Below are 18,622 nucleotides of genomic sequence, written 5' to 3'. Positions count from 1 at the left end.
TCCTAGGCTGGCATTACTTGGCTGCCACAAAATCAGTCCTGAAATTAAAATGACTGTGGGCACTGAACACCACAAAACTTGGTGCAGCTGGCTGAAGTGCAGCAGCAGAGTAAGGCAGGGGGTGTAGGAGAGGGAGTGGGGAAATGGGAAGAGAAGGCAGAACCTCTAGCTGCCCTCAAAATAGTCTATCCATCCTATCTTAGTAAAAGGTGCCCACTGGTCACCCTCTGCCTTCAATGGTCACCTACCAGCTGTAGTCAGGAGCATTTCCATTGAAAAGCATGATCTTCCCTATCATTCATGGCCTTTCTCCAGGGAGCTGTGTCACACGAGGCTTTGTAAGTTTGGGTACCACAGAAAGTGGATGTCTCCTTACATAGCAGTCCTTTGTTCCAGGGACTACATCTCTGCAGCCCTCCAGTCTGTGTGGGTACAGTTCAGCATGTTGGCTGTGATCTTTTCAGTTTGAGGTTTGGGTACTTTGGAGCGATAGATCTTTGGCTCAGGATGGGGTGGGGGCTTTGGGGTGGTTTCAGTTGGATCCCGCCCTTCTGGGGTTGGGTTGGTTGCTGCCAAGCACTCACCCCATGGTGTTAGCTCCTGTGCTATGGGTCTGGCTGGACGAGGCGCTCTGCACCAGGGGTGTAGCGCCACTCAGATTTGTCCCCACTTCCCTTCTGGGATCAGATTTCTGTGACTGGAGTTGTGAACCAACTCAAGGACCACTCACTCAAAATTTGGCCTACCTGAACTCCTATGGTAATGATGGCTGGGCTAAACGTGAGTGGTGCTGGGATCCCCAGCCCTGTAGGAGGAGGGAGGTGACTCCATGAGACAGGAGCTGCTGTGTGAACCCTTGACAATTCTGGCCACCCAATTTTGGATCCTCACTCAGTGGCTGAGAAACCCTGCTTCAGAGAGAGACAGGTTTCCCTTGTCCTGTGCCAGTCAGGGTGGGTGCGCAGGTTTTGAATGATGAGCTCCTCTGTTACTGTGCTAGTGGAAGGGAAGACTGCTGGCCATATGGGGGTGCTGCTGGGGCTGTCTGTTTGCACTGTATTGTGTCAGAGGGCCTGGGTGCTAGAACTCATGAGCACTCTCTTGAGTTGGTTGCTAGAAATTGGTGTAGCTAGTGACCGGTCCTGTTATGTAACGCTTTATTTGTGCACATGCTGTCAACTGTTGCGAATGCACTTGTGGTCATTTTGGTTTCTTAAAATAAGCAAGGATCAAATGCAAAGAAAATCAGTGAGACCAAACCCCAAAGCAGTGAACTGTCCCTCTCGCAGCATGAAAATGTATGCTGTCAGTAGCTTTACTTCCCTTGAATTACAGTGCGTGGATTCCTAGTCTAAAGCCCTCAGCCTGGGATCACCTTCTAGACATGGTGACAACGTGTAATGGAAGGAACCCAGAACGTGGTGAGGGGACAGCAGTGGCTATTTGGTAATTGCTCCCTTTGGATGGAGAGCACCTTTCGCATTAGAAACAGCAACAAGTAAATGCAGACCCTTCTTGCAATGTGACTAGGGTTGTATTTTTGTCATGGAGTCAGATCCCATGGCCTTTAAGAGCTCTGAGTTCTGACACTGGGCTTCTTGGGTGTTGTTAGGCATCTGTGATGGTAACAGCTGAACTAATTTTGATGAGAACATTGGGAGCTGCCAGAAAAAGTCACACCATCCAGAGGGATGCTCAGAAAATTAACACTAGTGGCTTCAAGCTTTCACCAGGGAATGAAGATCCTGAGTACTGTGACATTAGGGGTGGGGGTGGAGTTCTGGAGCTGACAAGCTGTTTTAACAGGTTCTGTTGCACTATTTGAAGAGCAGGCGGCAATGGCTCTTTCCTGCCCATCTTTCTATGCTGCTGTAGGATGTGACCAGAAGACAATGAAAATGGTTTTAAGTGGTTTGAGGCTATTAAATATTAAATGGCTTTGAGCAGTTTTATTGCAAAAGAGGCTAGTTGGATTAAAATAGTGTCTGCATTGACTTCTGGCACCTTGTTTTGTGCAATAAATTGGAATACGTTGATTTGTCTGGGCTCAGATCATGGACTTTTCTGCAAGCTCCCAGTCCCAACCACAAGGATAGTGCTTGTTCAGTAAGGGGCTGCCTGTCACAGTGCTAGGACACTGCACCTTTTTTCTCCACTATGGTCCCTCAAGGGCCCCCACTTCTGGCTCCCACCTAATCAGCTACTCCCTCCCTTATGTAGAGAGCTCAGTCTCTCATTTTTAACTAGGAAGTTTCCAAGCTGCATGTTTCCCAGTGTGCACCGAGTGTGTGCAGTATATGACTGGAAAAAATAGTTATTTCTTCTGGCAGTCAGCCACTGTTTTCTGTTGGATAGTTGGTGGTTTTGTAGCTCTTTAATTGTAATTTTCTGACTTTGAAAAAAAACAATTAAATCTATTTTAAAATGGACTTTACAGCTCTGCCTGTGGTTTGGAACTTGCCAACAGCAGCCACTGTCTGCCGCAGCAGAGCATAAAATATTGTAGATCCCACTTAGATGGTCATTGCTGTTTTCTCTGAGTTGTTTGAGGGGAGTTCAGGCACAGCTGGGTGACATTATATGGCCTGTCGTATACTGGAGGTCAGCCTTAGATGGTCAGAACTTCTCTTAGACCCTTAAAAATCTAGGGTGATGTGGTGTATTTAGAATAGCGGTTCCCAACCTTTTCCCGGTGTGGACCCATTTTGATAATTCAGGAAGACTGTGTGACCCAAGGCAGTTCAAAACCAGGGGGAAGAGGGAGAAGCAGAGCCGTAGCTAGCTAAAGAATTTAAAATTGTGCCGCCCTTCTTCTTTTTAATATTCATAGTAGTTATTTCATAGAAGAAGGGAAATACACTAATAATATCATTACATTTATTATAGTTTATTATTATAGTTGGTCTGAGTTTTGATGGGGAAAAGCTCCTCATCCCCACACCGCTCCAAGAGGCTGCAGGGGCTGAGGAGGAGTCTCACTCAGGGGTTGGAGGGCAGGGGGCTCACACGCAGGGGTTGGGAGGAGTCACGCTTGGAGGCTGGGGATTTGAGGGGCAGGGGGCGGGAGTCACATCTGGGGTGGTGAGATACAAACAAAAAAATTGAAAAGCAACATCAGCTGCATAGAACAGGAGGAGGAGCAAAAGGGGGTAAGGGAGGAGCATGGGTGAAAATTACTTCCTGCAAGAGTCTATTAAGTGGCTTGCCTGGGATGGCTACAAATATCAAAGGTGGAGAAGCTGTCTTTGTAATGCGTAATTGCTTCTCTGTTGATAAAGGTAGCTGCTGTACGTGGCAGTGTTAAGGAGCTGCAAATGGCACCTTTAAGAGACACATGCAGCTCCGAGCTGCTGGCGACCCCAAACAAATCTAATTGCAACCCATGTTTGGGTCTCAACCCATATGTTGGGAATCCCTGACTTCAAACAAAACAGACATAAGTTGAGTACCATCCCTCACTGCAGCAGTTTTAAGAAAGATCACGTTTGAGGTTTATACTTCTGTATTAGTGTTGTTCTCATTGTATTGGCCTTTGCTTTAGATGGAAGTCTTTACAGTTTTATGGAAGAGTTATTATAAGTCTTACACATGAAAACAGAATTGAAATCATTAGTTCTTTTAGATGCTTTTCAAATAATGAATAGCTTACTTGTCTGATTAGGCATCTGAGCATCATGTGGTAACAAAGATAGTTCTGCTTTGCTGAGCTGCTCTGGAAAAAGATGAAATTGCTGAAAGCTTCCATCTGTTGAGAAGCAGTTTCTTTGACACCTCAACTTTGTACACACTTAGCCGAATCTAAAAACAAAACAAAACTGGCAAAGTATAATAGAAGCAATAATTGCTGCTCCCCAGCCACCCTGGGAAGGGGAGTCCTGGGGCTCTGAATGGTGATGGTGAAAGGGACAGAGTATTGAAGGTGAACTAAAGTGCTTTTAAAATATATGAAACTGTCAAAGACCTTAACTTGCTCATAACATAAAGACTTGATTCTGTGAATAAGAGTACTGGTGTGGTGCTTACCATGGATGACAGTGACCTCCTAAAAGTGATAGGAAGGCTTTTGCTTTGTAAAGCATTTCTTCAGAACAGGAATAGCATATGAAACCCTGGATTCCTGACTGAGTTGCCAAGTACAGGTGTATGAGTAGTTTGCCCTGGGGAACACGGAGATCACATGGCACCATGCTACTCTCTCTACTGCGGCTTTGCAAAACTGCCTGGCTCCCCAGTTCTGCTGCATTTTTGCTGTGCTGGTTTCTCTGCTTCCTGAAATCAGATGTGGAGCATAGCATGGCCTGCTGACAGTGAGGTGTGTAATATTGTTATGTCCTGGGATAGCGCTTTTACACACAGCAGCTTAATATAAAGCTCCTGAATACGTGTTTCAACATCTACCTGATACGTAAGAGTTGCATGAGTAACTGTTCCCTTTGAGGTCTGAAAATAGGATTCACAGGTAGGACTCTGCTACCTGAAGTCCAGTTGTTTGGCTGCTATTTTGACTTCCATAAACCTACAAATAACTGAGCGTTGATTCGTTATGAGAGTTTGTGTGGCTGTCTTGATTATATATTAGAGGTGGCCATGCATAGGTCAGCCTTGTGGCTAGTGCTTATACAAGAGTGAGAATCAATAGAAAAAAATTCTTTTTATGCATTTTTTTAAATTAGTCCAAACTGAACAGAAAAAGCCTGGTAAATGTACTGCAAGATTGGACAGGGGTGGGATCATGCACTGAAAGAGCAGAGGAGGACAAAGTGGAGGCCCTCAAGGGTTAGTCCCTGGTGGACAGCTGCCACTATATTTACTTGTGCCTCTGCATGTATTGGGCACTCGCAACTCTGTGGCTGCAGATCCCTCTTTGCGGCCAATAGGAGCAGTAGGAAGCTGTGGAGATTGAGACACTGCTTCCCGCTGCTCCCAGTGGCCACACAACAGCGATCCACAGCCAGTGAGAACTGCAATCACCCGTCCCTGTGGATGCACAGGTAAATATAAAGGTGGGGACCTGCCAGGGACTAACCCTGGCAGAGTGGATCCAGTATTTGCTCACCCCTGCCTTAGTGTGTGAGATTAGCACTAAGGATTAATTGGCTTTGTTCCCAGTTTTACCTCCGACTCACAATGTAACCTTGTGCAGATTACTTAAATTTTTCCTGTATGTAATATGGGGATTACATTTATCTCTGGGGGCTGAAGTTTAACATTTGTAAAGTTCTCTGAGATCCTCTGATACATATTGATGGCAAGTATCAGAGTAGGAGAAATATCCAGGTCAACTGACACTCTAAAATAAATGGCATCCCCTCATAGAAAAGTGTCTGTCAGTCTTGTGTTGTGTATACCACATTCTTCATTCCAAAGCAGTGCTAATTCACAGTACAGACTCTTCTCCACAGAAGAGATTACTTGTGGTGGTGGTGTGACAGCATGGTAATATGCATTATTTTTGTATGTTGTTCAGAGCTGCAGAATCTGCATGTAGATAAAGCTACATTCAGCCATACGTGTGCTTGTAATAAAATTTCAGAGCTGAGCTGTACATTTCTTCTTGCACTCTAGTGGAAGCTAGTTAATGCTTCAGGTTACAGTCCAAATATAAGTGAATTTCACAGGCAGTGGGTGTTGAGTCCCTCCTGACCCTCCCTCCACCACTCAACCTGGAAAAGACATTCTCCTGCTGCATGGCTATAGGCACTGGGTAGTGCTGCATCCTTATCAGCAGATGGAGAAGTGGTTTCCCGGCTGCTATCATCAGAGTATAATCCCTGTCATTGCGTGGGATGTTTCATTCAATTTACTGTTCATCAGTGTTAAAAAATATTCTGCTCTAGACTGTTGGGCTACAGGGGCAGCCTTGGGCAGGCTGGGAGGAATGCTAATTGCTTCCACAGATGGACTGTTTGTGTCACCTGCCTACTCTGCTAGGAAAGCTTCTCTTGCATCTTTGACCCCGTCCTTGTGGTTTTACGTTTGCCTCTTACCCTAGAGATAGAAACTGCCCTGCAACTGCTCTTGGAAATTAACCAGGGTTTGTGGAATTAATATAACTGTGCAGTGAGTGCTGTCAGGAGAGATGTGCAGCTCTTTTAATGGAGACAGTAATGATGCACCTTTTCCCGCCTGCATCAAGCTCCCCAGTTTTCTCCTACTTGCATTACATTCTGGTGGAGAGATTGCAAGAAGAGGCAATCCAGGCAGTGTGTAAACTTAGTTCTCAACACAGCTCTCTGGGATTACTGCATTTGCCTTAAGCCATATGTTAAAAGTATGGTCTTGGGTGGTTTACAGGCTCTCAGGACATCATACGGCTCAAATTACAGCAGATGTGTCACAGCCCTCCATCTCCTATTTGCAGCCTTTAGAAAGCATAAAACTGTAAAATCTGAGTCTCTGTAAAAAGCATTGTTCTGAATTCACTGGTAGTCTTGGGTGTATTGGCACGTGAAAGCTTGTGTTATCCTGCAGATCCTCTGATTTTAGGGACTGTGTTATCTCAGAACTTCCATGTATGGCCCAAGGTGATCCAGGTGTCGTGATATATTCCAAATGGACTTTTTTGCTCTTGAGACAATAATCCCCCATATTGAAGACCACACTTTATTATAAATGTTAAATATTTTTGTTTTCTCTTTAAAACAGCAAAGCCAGATTTAAAACAGACTAAACCCTGGCCTTGATTAAACTAAATAACATGGATCAATGGAACATCGTCTTAAATCCATTCAGTGTTCATGCTGTTCCTTTTATTTATTGCATTTCACTCAGTGAAGTGAAACTAGTTAGTTTCACTTCCCAGTTCTTATACACTAATACCAGTGCTGTCCTGCTTGCAAATGCTTCAGTGAAAGCTCCAAACTAAAAATTGGCCATTGGCTTATTTTTTAAAGGAAATAATTTAAAAAATTTAAAACATCTGATTTTTTTTGATCTTTTATTTTCTTTAGTGTGTCCTCTCAATGCAAATTTACAGAGCTAAAGCTTTAAAGAATGTGTTCAGTTGAAAGTCCTGCTGCCTATTTTTAGATCTACAGTTTAAGTGCTGAGCTTAATAGATGCCACTGTGGGAAGGGAAAGTCCAGTCCTGATTTGCCATAGTGCTGTAAAAACAAGAAGGAAGGATTCTAGAAAAGCTAGAGTACAGTGACAGCTGGCATCCTTTTGGAGCTCAAAGCAACCTGCAGTGTCCTTTGGTGGGGAGGGAGAGGGATGAGCAGAGGGGAGACACGAGAAACAATAGCAAATGTTGTTCCTAGAGCTTATTGTTTTCTAAACCTCTGCAGATGTATCCTTGCTCATTAGCACTTGAGTTTGTATTTTCGTGATGTGGGCGTTGGCTTGTATAGGCTGCTGAACACATGGTACCAAATTTAAGTCTCCAGCTGGGGTTGACTGAAGTTTCTGATGGAGAGGTAAAATGTTCCATAGCTTGTTGCTAACCCTTAATACGTAAAAGAATGACATCAACCATAAAAATATCTTTTTAATTTAAAAAAAAAAAAAAAAAGGAATTAGTGGTTTCAGGTGTGGCACCTACCCTGAGTTCTCCTGCTCCTGATTTGTGACTTGATGTCACATCTTCTGATTCTTTTTAATAAAGCTTCTCCGTCTTGTTTTGTTGTAGGTGAGCACAGTGTAACCAGGGGAAATGGCTCAAGCTGCTAGACACAGAATGCTGTGAAGCATCCATAGTAAAACCGATTCTGAGTTTTTTTTTTTAATCCGATCTTCAAAAAATCTCAAATTGTTTGTGTTACAACAATAGGTAAAAAACTTGAAATTTGTTTCCTTGTGAAATTGATTGGTGTAATTTTAATTTGTTGCAGAGAATCTTTTTAATGCTGTCTGTGTACCTTGGAAGTGTAACACAGACTGTTCCTCTGATACAGTGAAATGTCTAACAGTTTGCTACTGTACACCTGCACTCCCAGAGATGGGCATAATCTTGCTAATCTATCTAAAAGCATTAGTGAAAAAACGGGGAAAAATGTGTTGTCTTTGGGCAAGGGTGGCCAAAACAGGGATGAGGGCTTCACCTATGAGAAGGGATTAAGGGAATTTACAGTAGTGTCTGCAATGTAGAGAGAATCAAAGCTGGAAAGGTGCTGTCACAAGCAGCTTGAGTTGATATAAAGGCTCAGTGGCAGGTGGATTTTCCACCACTGTCAAAAGACAAGAGGGTATATAATAGAAATTCATAAGGAAAATAACTAGTGGACATAATTTTGTTGAGTGCAAGGTCTATTCAACAGTAGAAAGATTGGCCAAAGAAGATAAGTAGTGAGTGATCAGCAAAAATGAACTAGTAATATGAACCATGGAAGTCTGTATATTTTTTAAAGCAATAAAGTATATATATATTTTTTTTCTCAGCTGCTTTTGTATTCTGTAGAAGTAGCTTTGTTGGATTCATTGTTCTTCCCCCAGGAAGTTCTTCATAGAATTGGTTCAATTTCCAAGTATAACAAGATACACTCTTCCTTGCAACCTCAGCGTATGGTCTCAAAGCTAAGAATTGCCCTCAGTAATAGATCTTGCAAGAAAAACTTAAGTTTGTCTTCTTTTTCCATAACAGTGCTGAGCTAATGGGATGGAGAGGTAATGGCTCTGTTTTGGTTACTACATAGGTGTGTCAGCACAATCAGGTTAGAGCTGTTAAGGTGATGTTGGTCTTCGTTTGTCAATTTTTAATATATTTTTAAAATATTGTCAAGGGCATTCAGAGAACTAAGAGTGCAGGCCCTTTTTTCTGGAACTTATAAACAGCCAAATACACTTTAAAAAAAAAAAGCCCTTAACCATATTTTAACATGTTTCTTAATTAGAAAATTACTTCCCACCAATGTTTATGGACTAATGCAGATTGATTTTTCTTCAACTGTGTTCTTCAGTGCTGGCCATTTGTAGCTTTTTACTGTCAAAGAGGACATCATTACTGCTTTTCATATGAAAACACACATGAAAGCAAATTAAATCAAAAGACTTTTTGTTGTATGTAACGCAAACAGTAGTGTACTGAGACCAAGACTCGCATGGATACAACACAGACGGTGAGTCTATACTTGCATTTCTCTTTCGAAAGAGGCATGCAAATGGTGTACATTTGCATATTTGACACCTCATTTACATATTCTAATTATTTTAATGGGAGGAAGGGTTCTTTCTTTCCAAGATGGAGTTTACTTTCGAAAGAGAAGCGTCTACACTGGCTTTCATCTTTGGAAAGAAGCTCTTTTGAAATTAGAATATGCAAATATGTTGTCAACTGTGCAAATGTATGCCTCATTTGTATTTTTTATTTACCTCATTTTCATACCTCTTTCGAAAGTGGAATGCACGTGCAGACACACCTAGAGAGTGTACTGAGAACAGAACTTAATGAAGGTCAGGGGACACTTCCACTGAAGTGCTTGGACAGAGACAATAGGCTAGACTAGAATGACTGCTGGGCTGGCCCAGCCTTGGCAGTATGTTGCTATAATACGGTCTTGAATGTCCCAGCCATTGTCACAGACTGGCTTGGAGTCCCCAGAGTATTGGAAGAGGTTGTATTTTTAGAAATATATTTTTAGAAAGTGTATATTTTTAGGTGTGTGAATTAATACCCCTTTTTTCTGGAATGGTTTATTTGAACCAACTTTGTCAGCCTATTAGAAGAGGTGTGTTAATTAAACCACAGGTGTACTTCTAATTGGAAAACTTATTGTCCCCCTGTGACTTAATGCTATGTCTTTTGAGAGTAATCACCAAGTTGGGAAGGTGCATCACAGTGTAGAGAGTTAGAAGCGCTCAAAGCTGCCACTAGTTCACTGACAGCTTGGCTGCTTGCTGTCAGTATGAGAGCAATGATCCTGAGCAACTACACGCATTTGCCAATAGGCCATGTTCTACACTTCCATTCTTATGAGACTGTCAGGTGGCCAACTGCAGCACTATGAGGGGAGGACGTTAAAAATTCAAGGTTTCCTCTTACGTTGCAGGGCAGAGATGGTAGTTTAAACAGTGTGTTGTGCTCAGTTCCAGATACGTTAGCTATTGTATTGTGTGACAAGGTGCTGAGCTCTGAACGATCAGGAAGAGAGTCAGAAATCGGATGAGAAGGAGGAATAGGGAAAGGGATGTAGACGCAGTTTACGTAAAGAGATGGAAAATGAAGGCCAGAGGATATAGTAACATATGGAAGAAGGATGGAGGATAATTTTGAAAGAGGAGAATGCAGGGCTCTTCTCATGCATTTATACTCATTTGGCTGACATTTCCAGTCGGCAGTTTGCAATGGGGAGGATCCTCCCATGTTGCTTTCTTGGGCAGCTGCATCTGATAAGCATTTGGACAAATGGAATGGAAAATGCTAGAACTGGAAGGGACCTTGAGAGGTCATCCAGTCCCCTGCATTCATGGCAGGACCAAGCACCATCTTCTAGATCTTTCCCGTTAGATATTTATTTAACCTGCTTTTAAATATCTCCAAAGATGGAGACTCCAAAAACTCCCTCAGCAGTCTGTTACATTGCTTCTTCTTCGAGTGGTCCCCGTGGGTGCTCCACAATATGTGTCGGGCTCGCCTGGCGCCGCAGATCGGAATTCTTCTAGCAGTTTCCATTGGATCGCGCATGCGCTGAAGCGCGCTGCTCCCTTGCGCGTGCCCCCGGCCATGTGCGCGATCCGGTCCCCGCCAGTTCCTTCTCAACCACCATCAGCTGCAGACGGAATCCGCTCCGGCTAAAGCCAGAGACAGATAAGAGAGTTGTTTTTTACGTGTAGTTCGTTTGTTTGTCACTATTATACAAAAAAAAAAAAGAAAAGCGCATATTAGATAGCAGAGAGAAGAGGAACGAAGGAGGAGCGGACAAGAAGGCTGTTAAGCTGTCCGCTGCCCTGAAGGCCGTGAGTGTTATTTTGGGTTAGAAAGCACTGATTAGTGGCTAAGTACCCTATTAACAGTAAAGACTCACCGCGATGGCTTCCTTGGGGTTTAAGAAGTGTGAGTCTTGCCGCGAGGCTATGCCGGCCTCAGATGGGCATAGTGAATGCATTCGCTGCCTGGGAGAGTCTCATGTTACCCAGAAGTGTTCCCACTGCACTAAGCTTACAGCCAGGGCCAGGAAGGACAGAGAAATGAGGCTCAAAATGATCTTGTTTGATAAGGCCCTCCAGCCTGAACCGCCAGAGAAGCCTCACACAGAAGGGTCCTCTGGGTCGCATAAAAGGAAGGCAGCCTCTTTGACCCCCTCTGTGCAGAACAGGAGGAAACTCTCCCTGGCTCGATCCTTGCCGGCGGTCCCAGCGAGCAGGACGAGCGGAACGCAGAGCCCCCAGCTGCGAGGTGATGAAAGCGGCAGCATAGCAGCGCACGTGGCCGAGGCTGAGCCTCCGATTATACAACAGGCGGCACGGAAGGCGCCGCGAGCGCCAGCACAGCAAGCACTGGAATTGGCGCCACTGTTGCATGCGGCACCGGCTCTGACGGCGCAGGGGCACCCGGCATGGAGCCTACAGGCGCCAGAGGAAGCTACCCGTGCGGCACCACTGTTGATGGTGCCGAGCGAGGCGCCGACAACGGGGCCGAGATCCCTGGCACCGGAGGGGGCGGCGCCCACCCTGCAGGGGAGGGGCAAGGCCAGAGCTAAAACCCGGCACCTTAGTCCATCTCCAGGCAGGGCTGCGCTGCCCTTATCACCCAGCCCCCTTCCCGAGATACACACACCGCACCGCCAGGCTGCAACTCCACCGGCTTATTTCGGGCCTCCCTCTCCGTTCCTCCAACCAATTTCACCATGGCTCAGGCCACCTTCACCATTTTTGGGCATGGATCCCCTTGAGTACTATCACAAACCAGCTTCACCATTGTCAGTGTCGTCGCGGAGATCCCGCTCTCCCAGACATCATGGGTACACTCCCCGATCGTGGTCCAGGTCTGCATCACCGGGCCCTTGCCCATGTTGCTATGGTTGTCCTCATCATGTTGGACACAGACACCGCAGGTCTAGATCCAGGGGCAGGTCCTCTCCTACTATTCGTCAATACTCCTGTGTACACTCTCGCTCTGGGACGGGAATGCAGTTGTCCCAGGGGGAATTAGGTCCAGAATCCTGAGACTTCTGTTCACAGCCCACCAGGGAGCAAGTATACCACCGAACTCGGGAGCCAGAGGATTTGGGGGAGGTTTACCCCAGTGGTTCCTCCTCATCCTCCCCAGATGAGGCCATGGCTCCTGGGGATGTCTCCCCTCCAGATGACCTTAAACAATTCCAGGAGCTGTTCAAAAGAGTAGCATTCACGCAGGACATTCAAATAGCAGAGGTGCAGGCGAAGCACCATAAACTCCTGAAAAATTTGAGACCCCCGGCTTCATCTAAAATCGCTATCCCACTGGACGAAGCCATTATGGAGTCAGCCACTAACATATGGCAGACTCCGGCCTCTATTCCGCCTACGAACAAGAGAGCGGATAAGAAGTACTTTGTCCCAGCCAGTGGCATGGAGTTCCTCTTTAGTCACCCACAACCCAATTCTTTGGTGTTCAAATTGTCCCAGCAGAGGTCGAAAACGTCTCAGTACAAATCAGGGGGGTCGGATAAAGATGCTAAGAAACTAGAGCTGTTCGGCAGGAAGTTCTGCTTCTCCTCTACCCTATTATTGAGAATAGCAAATTACGTGGCACATCTATCAAACCATAACTTTGACAATTACTCTAGACTCACTCCTCTCATGGATTCACTCCCAGAGGACAAGAAGCCAGTGTTAAAGGCGATTGTCCAAGAAGGCTACGTGGCATCACGGACGGGAGTCCAGATTGCCCTGGACATGGCGGACACAGCGGCACGTTCAGCAGCAGCAGCAGTGGTAATGCGTAGGGAATCCTGGCTCCAGACATCCAGTATCCCCAGAGACCTACAGGTGAAGATCGTGGATCTTCCCTTTAACAAGCAAAAGCTGTTTGCAGACTCAACCGACTCGGTCCTCCACTCCAGCAAAGACTTGAGGGCCACACTTAAGACCTTGGGTATTTATACTCCCCCATACAAGAAAAAGAAGTTCTATCCTCAGCAAAGATGCTATGCTTACCAACCACATCGCGCTCAGTATCAGCGAGGCTATGACCAAGGGCGTCATCAACAGCAGCAGCAGTACAGGGCCCCCAGACGACGTTCTCAACAAAGCCGTACACCCTTGGGACAAGACCAGAGACAGCAAGTTTGACGGTTATGTAGAGGGCTGCGCTATCAACACCATCGCTCAATGCCATTCTCATCTCATGTTCCATCATCGCCTCAAACAGTTCCACTCCCAATGGCAAAAGATCACCACAGACAAATGGGTGCTAGAAATTATAGCCACGGGTTACACGATCCCCTTGCAGTCACTTCCACTGACGAAACCTCCCACCTGGCCTCATCTCGGGGATGCTGCCCACGAGGCGAGGCTGAAGCAGGAGGTAGATCACCTCATGTTCATAGGGGCGGTGGAAAGAGTGCCGGAACAATTCCAAGAGAAAGGTTTTTACTCATGCTACTTCCTAACAGAGAAGAAAAGAGGAGGCTGGAGGCCGATTTTGGATCTACGGGGCCTCATCCGTTACTTGCGCAAGCAACGCTTTCGGATGATCACAGTTGCCTCCATACTTACGGCACTGGACGATGGAGACTGGTTTGCAGCCCTTGACTTACAAGACACTTACTTTCATATAACAATCCACCCAGCACACAGACGCTTCCTCCGCTTCACGGTCGGCGGGGAACATTTCCAGTACAGGGTTCTTCCGTTCGGCCTATCCTCGGTACCCAGAGTCTTTACCAAAACCCTGGCAGTGGTATCAGCCTACCTGCACAGACAGGGGGTGTTTATTTTTCCATATCTGGACGACTGCCTACTGAAAGGGGCCTCAAAGGCAGAGGTCCTACGCATGATACGCGTCACCGCAAACACGTTTACTTTGCTGGGCCTAGTTATCAACCTCGCAAAGTCAAAGACCAAACCAACGCAAGATATAGAGTTCATAGGGGCACGCATAAACTCTGTCGCAGCAAGAGTATACCTGCCCGACGCCCGCTTCCGCACCATCAGCTCCCTGGTGCAAGTCATGACGTACAGCCCCGCGGTGCCAGTCCTAACGTGCCTGCAACTGTTGGGGCACATGGCGGCAGCGAAGTTTGTGGTACAGAATGCCAGGTTACACATGTGAAGCCTGCAGCATTGGCTGGCGAGTGTTTACAAACAGGCATCCCACACTGTCCACAGGGTAGTGTCGCCCACAACGGAAGTGCGCAGATCCCTAGCGTGGTGGGGAAATCCCAAGAATCTGCTAGTGGGGTTGCTCTTCCACCAACTACAAATTTCTATTTTTCTTACTACCAACGCCTCCCACTTAGGATGGGGAGCGCACATTGGCAGCAAGGTGACGCAAGGGCTATGGTCCCCTGCAGAACAGACACTGCACATAAACATACTGGAGCTCAGAGTGGTGTTCAATGCATGCAGACATTTTTGGAAATACCTACACGGCAAAGTAGTCGGGATCAATACTGACAATACCTCCACTATGTTCTACATCAATCGATGAGGAGGGGCACGATCCTGTGCACTATGCGTGGAAGCAGTCCGATTGTGGAACTGGTGCATCGCCAACAACATAACGTTGAAAGCCTTGTACTTGCCGGGCGCCCACAACGTGAAGGCAGATCAGCTGAGCAGGCGCTTCTCACTCACGCATGAATGGCAGATCTGCTCCGACCTGCTACGGCGCGTATTTCGTACATGGGGGTTTCCCCAAGTCGATTTGTTTACCACCCAGTACAACGAGAAGTGTCCCCAGTACTGCTCCAGAGCAGGAATAGGGCAGGGGTCCCTGGGGGACGCATTCATGATTTCATGGAAGGGCCCTCTACTCTACGCGTTTCCCCCCACAACGCTCATCCACAAGGTTCTGCAGAAAGCCAGAAGGGAGAGAGCTCGCATGATACTTATAGTTCCAACTTGGGACCGACAACAATGGTTTCCCTTGCTTCTGCGCATGTTGGATCGTCCACCACTCCCCCTACCGGTGGCGCTGGACTTACTCACACAGGCTCAGGGGTCCATAGTGCACCCGCACCCTCAGGGACTACACCTACAAGCATGGTTAATCCATGGCTCAGCACCTTAGAAAGCACGTGTACGGAGGGAGTACGACAAATCTTGGAGTGTAGCCGAAGGGCCTCCACCAGGAGGACTTACGAACAGAAATGGACACGCTTTACAGCCTGGTGTTCCGCCAGACTGTTAGCTCCCCTCGACGTTCCCATAACTGTAATACTAGAATACCTATTGGACCTCAAATGAGACAGGCTTTCTCTATCCTCGATAATGGTCCACCTCGCTGCTATATCAGCTTTTCGGCGCATAGAGGAAGGGCCCACCGTATTCACCCACCCTATCGTTACAAGGTTCTTGAAGGGGCTGGTAAACCTGTACCCCCCTCGAAAACTGCTACCGCCGTCATGGAGTTTGGACTTGGTGCTCAGCCTTCTTCAAGGGAATTGCGTTAAAAGACATCTGTAGAGCGGCGACCTGGTCATCCTACGACACCTTCACCAAGCATTACGCCCTGCATCGGGTATTCGAGGAGGATACCCGTCTGTTGACAGTAGTCCTCTTGGGGGCAAGCTGTGCATAAATCGATTACCACCTCCTTACTTGGGTTACTGCTGGGTAGTCACCTATTGTGGAGCACCCATGGGGACCACTCGAAGAGGAAAGAGAAGTTACTCACCTGTAGTAACCATGGTTCTTTGAGATGTGTCTCCGTGGGTGCTCCACCATCCTCCCCGCTTCGGATCTCCGTCTGGTGTTTTTCAGGAGCATCCGAGGCGGTTGGTCAAGGAACTGGCGGGGACCGGATCGCGCACATGGCCGGGGGCGTGCAAGGGAGCGGCGCGCGTTGGCGCATGTGCGATCCAATAGAAACTGCTAGAAGAATTCCGATCTGCGGTGCCGGGCGAGCCCGACACCTATTGTGGAGCACCCACGGGGACACGTCTCGAAGAACCATCGTTACTACAGGTGAGTAACTTCTCTTTAACCGCCCTGACAGTTTAGGAAACTATTCCTAATGTCCAATTTAAACCTTCCTTGTTGGCTGCAATTTAATCCCATTGCTGCTTGTCCTACCCTCAGAGGTCAAGGAGAATAATTTTTCTCCCTCCTCCTTCCGACAGTCTTTTAGGTTGCCAAACAGGAGAACGTGCCAGGCCGTGGGAGGTCAATATTGTCCAGCAGCATTACCAACACTTGCACTACTTGCTGGGGTTTTGGAAGACATTTAGGGTAAATTAGAGCTAAATAACAGCACAGAACACTGAGAATCAGGACTTAGGGGCTGTAAACAAACTTTATGGGACCCGGGGAAATTTGGCCACACCTATGATAAGTGGTTGTCCAGCAAACTAAAATCATGCTGGACAAGAGGGTGCCAGACTACAGAGGTTCAACCTGTGCTTGAAAGCTGTTATGTTCCCTCTCTGTTTTTACTTTTCCAAATGAAACAAGCCTAATTCTTTCAATTGTCCCTCATAGGCCATGTTTTCTAGGCCTTTAATAATTGTTGTTGCTCTCTCTGGACTTTCTCTGATTTCTCCACATGTTGAAATGTAGTGCATATATCAGTATGATTTCATTGGCTGGAGTTTATAGTCAGTGTGGCTTTTTGGCTTGGTTTTAGAGGACCGTTCTAATTGCAGTGGGCTATCAATCTCAGCTGTATTAGGAAGAGCTGTATCCTGCTAGATGGCCATATCATACTCTGGAAATCTTGCAGTGATGTCGGTGATCCTGTTTCAAATGGCAGTCTGTCAAATTCAGGCTAAGAAGATTTCTCTTTTTGAAGGCTTGGCATGTCTACCTAAATATAGGCGTATGTGGGGGAAGAGTCGATACTTTTGTATCAGCACTCTTTACAATTTAAAAAGGGGTCAAGATAACATGGCTTCATAGCTTCTGTTTTGTTTGTGTTGGTTTTTTCAAAGGATTGTTTTGGAAGAACACTGGCCAGGCTTTTCAAAAGTGAGCATGATTTTGGGTGCCTAATTTACCTCCTGAGAAGGGATTCTGGCTCTGAGGAAATTCCTAAAATCTGGCCCCTTTGAGGTTTTGGACATCCAAAATTGCTAGTCTTTTTTTTCTGAAAACGCTGCCTGCTTTTTAGCAGCAATTCTTGGTATACTCTCTTCTTTGATATCCTAGACCCAGTTTGTCTGCTCTTTGGCATCTGGTGTCAGGCACTGCTAAGAGGTAAAGATCACAAAGCAAATTCCCATCAGTGCGGTTGTCTTTAGCAATAACTTAGTAATCATGCACAGGAGCAATATCTTTATGCTCCAGTGCAGTACAGAGACTCTCACTTTGTCAGTAAATTACTCCAGGCTCTTCCTAAATGTCAGAATTGTACAGATGCATCCAGACAACTTAAACAAGGCAGCAGAAGGAAGGGAAAAGCAATAATAATAGTCTGATTCTGAAAATTTGATGCTTAATCAGTGTGTTACAACCTGCATGCAAGCTGTCTGGGCATATATTTCATCCTAGAAAGTGGAATTCAATACTCTCCTCTAACCATTACACACTAGATAGAACTCCATTCATGGTGCCTTATTGGCCAATAAGAGACTGAGATGTGTGCTTCTTTAGCCCTGATTGTAAGACCTGCTGGTGCAGAGAGTGTTTTTCCACTGAGCTGGAATATAACTTCTTGAGTATAGAATGTAGCATATCCTAAATGTATTCTACAGTCGTGGTTCTCAACCAGGGCTGCACATATCCTTGGGGGCGGGCAGAGTCTTCCTGGGGGTGGAGGTACGTCAATTCATCTAAATATTTGCTTAGTTTTTCAGTAGGCTACCAAAAAGCATTAGTGAAGTCAGTGCAAACTAAAATTTCTTACAATGACTTGTTCACACCACTCTGTGCTGTACACTACAATGTAAGTACGATACTTCTACCCTAACTAGGGTTTGTTATAATTATATGGTAAAATGAGGAAGTAAGCAATTTTTCGGTAATAATGATATGGGAGACTTTAGTATTTTTGTTTGATTTTAGTTTTCTATAAGCAATAGTTTTTAAATGAAGTGAAACTTGGGGTGTGCAAAACAAATCAAACTCCTGAAAAAGTAAAGTTGTCTGGAAGGGTTGAGAGTTGCTGCTCCACAGTGTGGAATATGGCTAAATTTCATCAGAATTAAATATATTAGAAAGCACCCATCTCTGACTGTCTCTAGCCATGTTAACAATTGCTAAGAATTGCAGTCTGTGCTTCATGGGGATTCCCATGTGCCAAACCTGTAAATGAGATTTTAGTCAAAAGGGGTTTTCTCTTGATTAACAAATGATCTGTATGGGATTAATAGCACTTCTTGATCGTAACCTGAGCCAACTAAATAACATCACATTCATGTAGTACTTTGCATCCTTGAATGTGCTTTGCATGCATTCAGCTGACCTCCATTAATATGAGCATTTCTTTCTTCCAAGGGGGGAAATAAGCCCTTGAGGCTTTGTCTAGACTAGAGAAGTTCACCATGCTACCCACTGAGCCTGCCAGCAAGATATGCAGGCACCTACATTTATGTTAGAGGCCTGTAGG

The 18,622-nt window shown here is 45.8% G+C and overlaps 1 protein-coding gene across 9 annotated transcripts in view; it reads left to right on the top strand.

Annotated features, from left to right (window-relative positions):
- The window catches only part of STRBP (spermatid perinuclear RNA binding protein), a 117,359-nt gene that overhangs the window by 14,158 nt on the left and 84,579 nt on the right, over window positions 1-18,622 (top strand). For 5 of the 9 annotated variants that reach the window (XM_075015721.1, XM_075015720.1, XM_075015725.1 and 2 more), the window contains exon 1: window positions 7,686-7,768. The exons of 3 other annotated variants lie outside the window; for them this stretch is intronic. The gene's annotated coding sequence lies outside the window, so the exon portion shown is untranslated. Of the gene's footprint in view, window positions 1-7,646; window positions 7,769-18,622 lie in introns of those variants that run through there. One more of the 9 variants, XM_075015718.1, reaches the window with a different exon arrangement.

The sequence above is a fragment of the Carettochelys insculpta genome, chromosome 21, assembly GCF_033958435.1.
Source record: "Carettochelys insculpta isolate YL-2023 chromosome 21, ASM3395843v1, whole genome shotgun sequence".
Taxonomy (NCBI): domain Eukaryota; kingdom Metazoa; phylum Chordata; order Testudines; family Carettochelyidae; genus Carettochelys; species Carettochelys insculpta.
The sequence above is the reverse complement of the archived record's forward strand: the minus strand, read 5'-3'. Positions and strand labels throughout refer to the sequence as shown.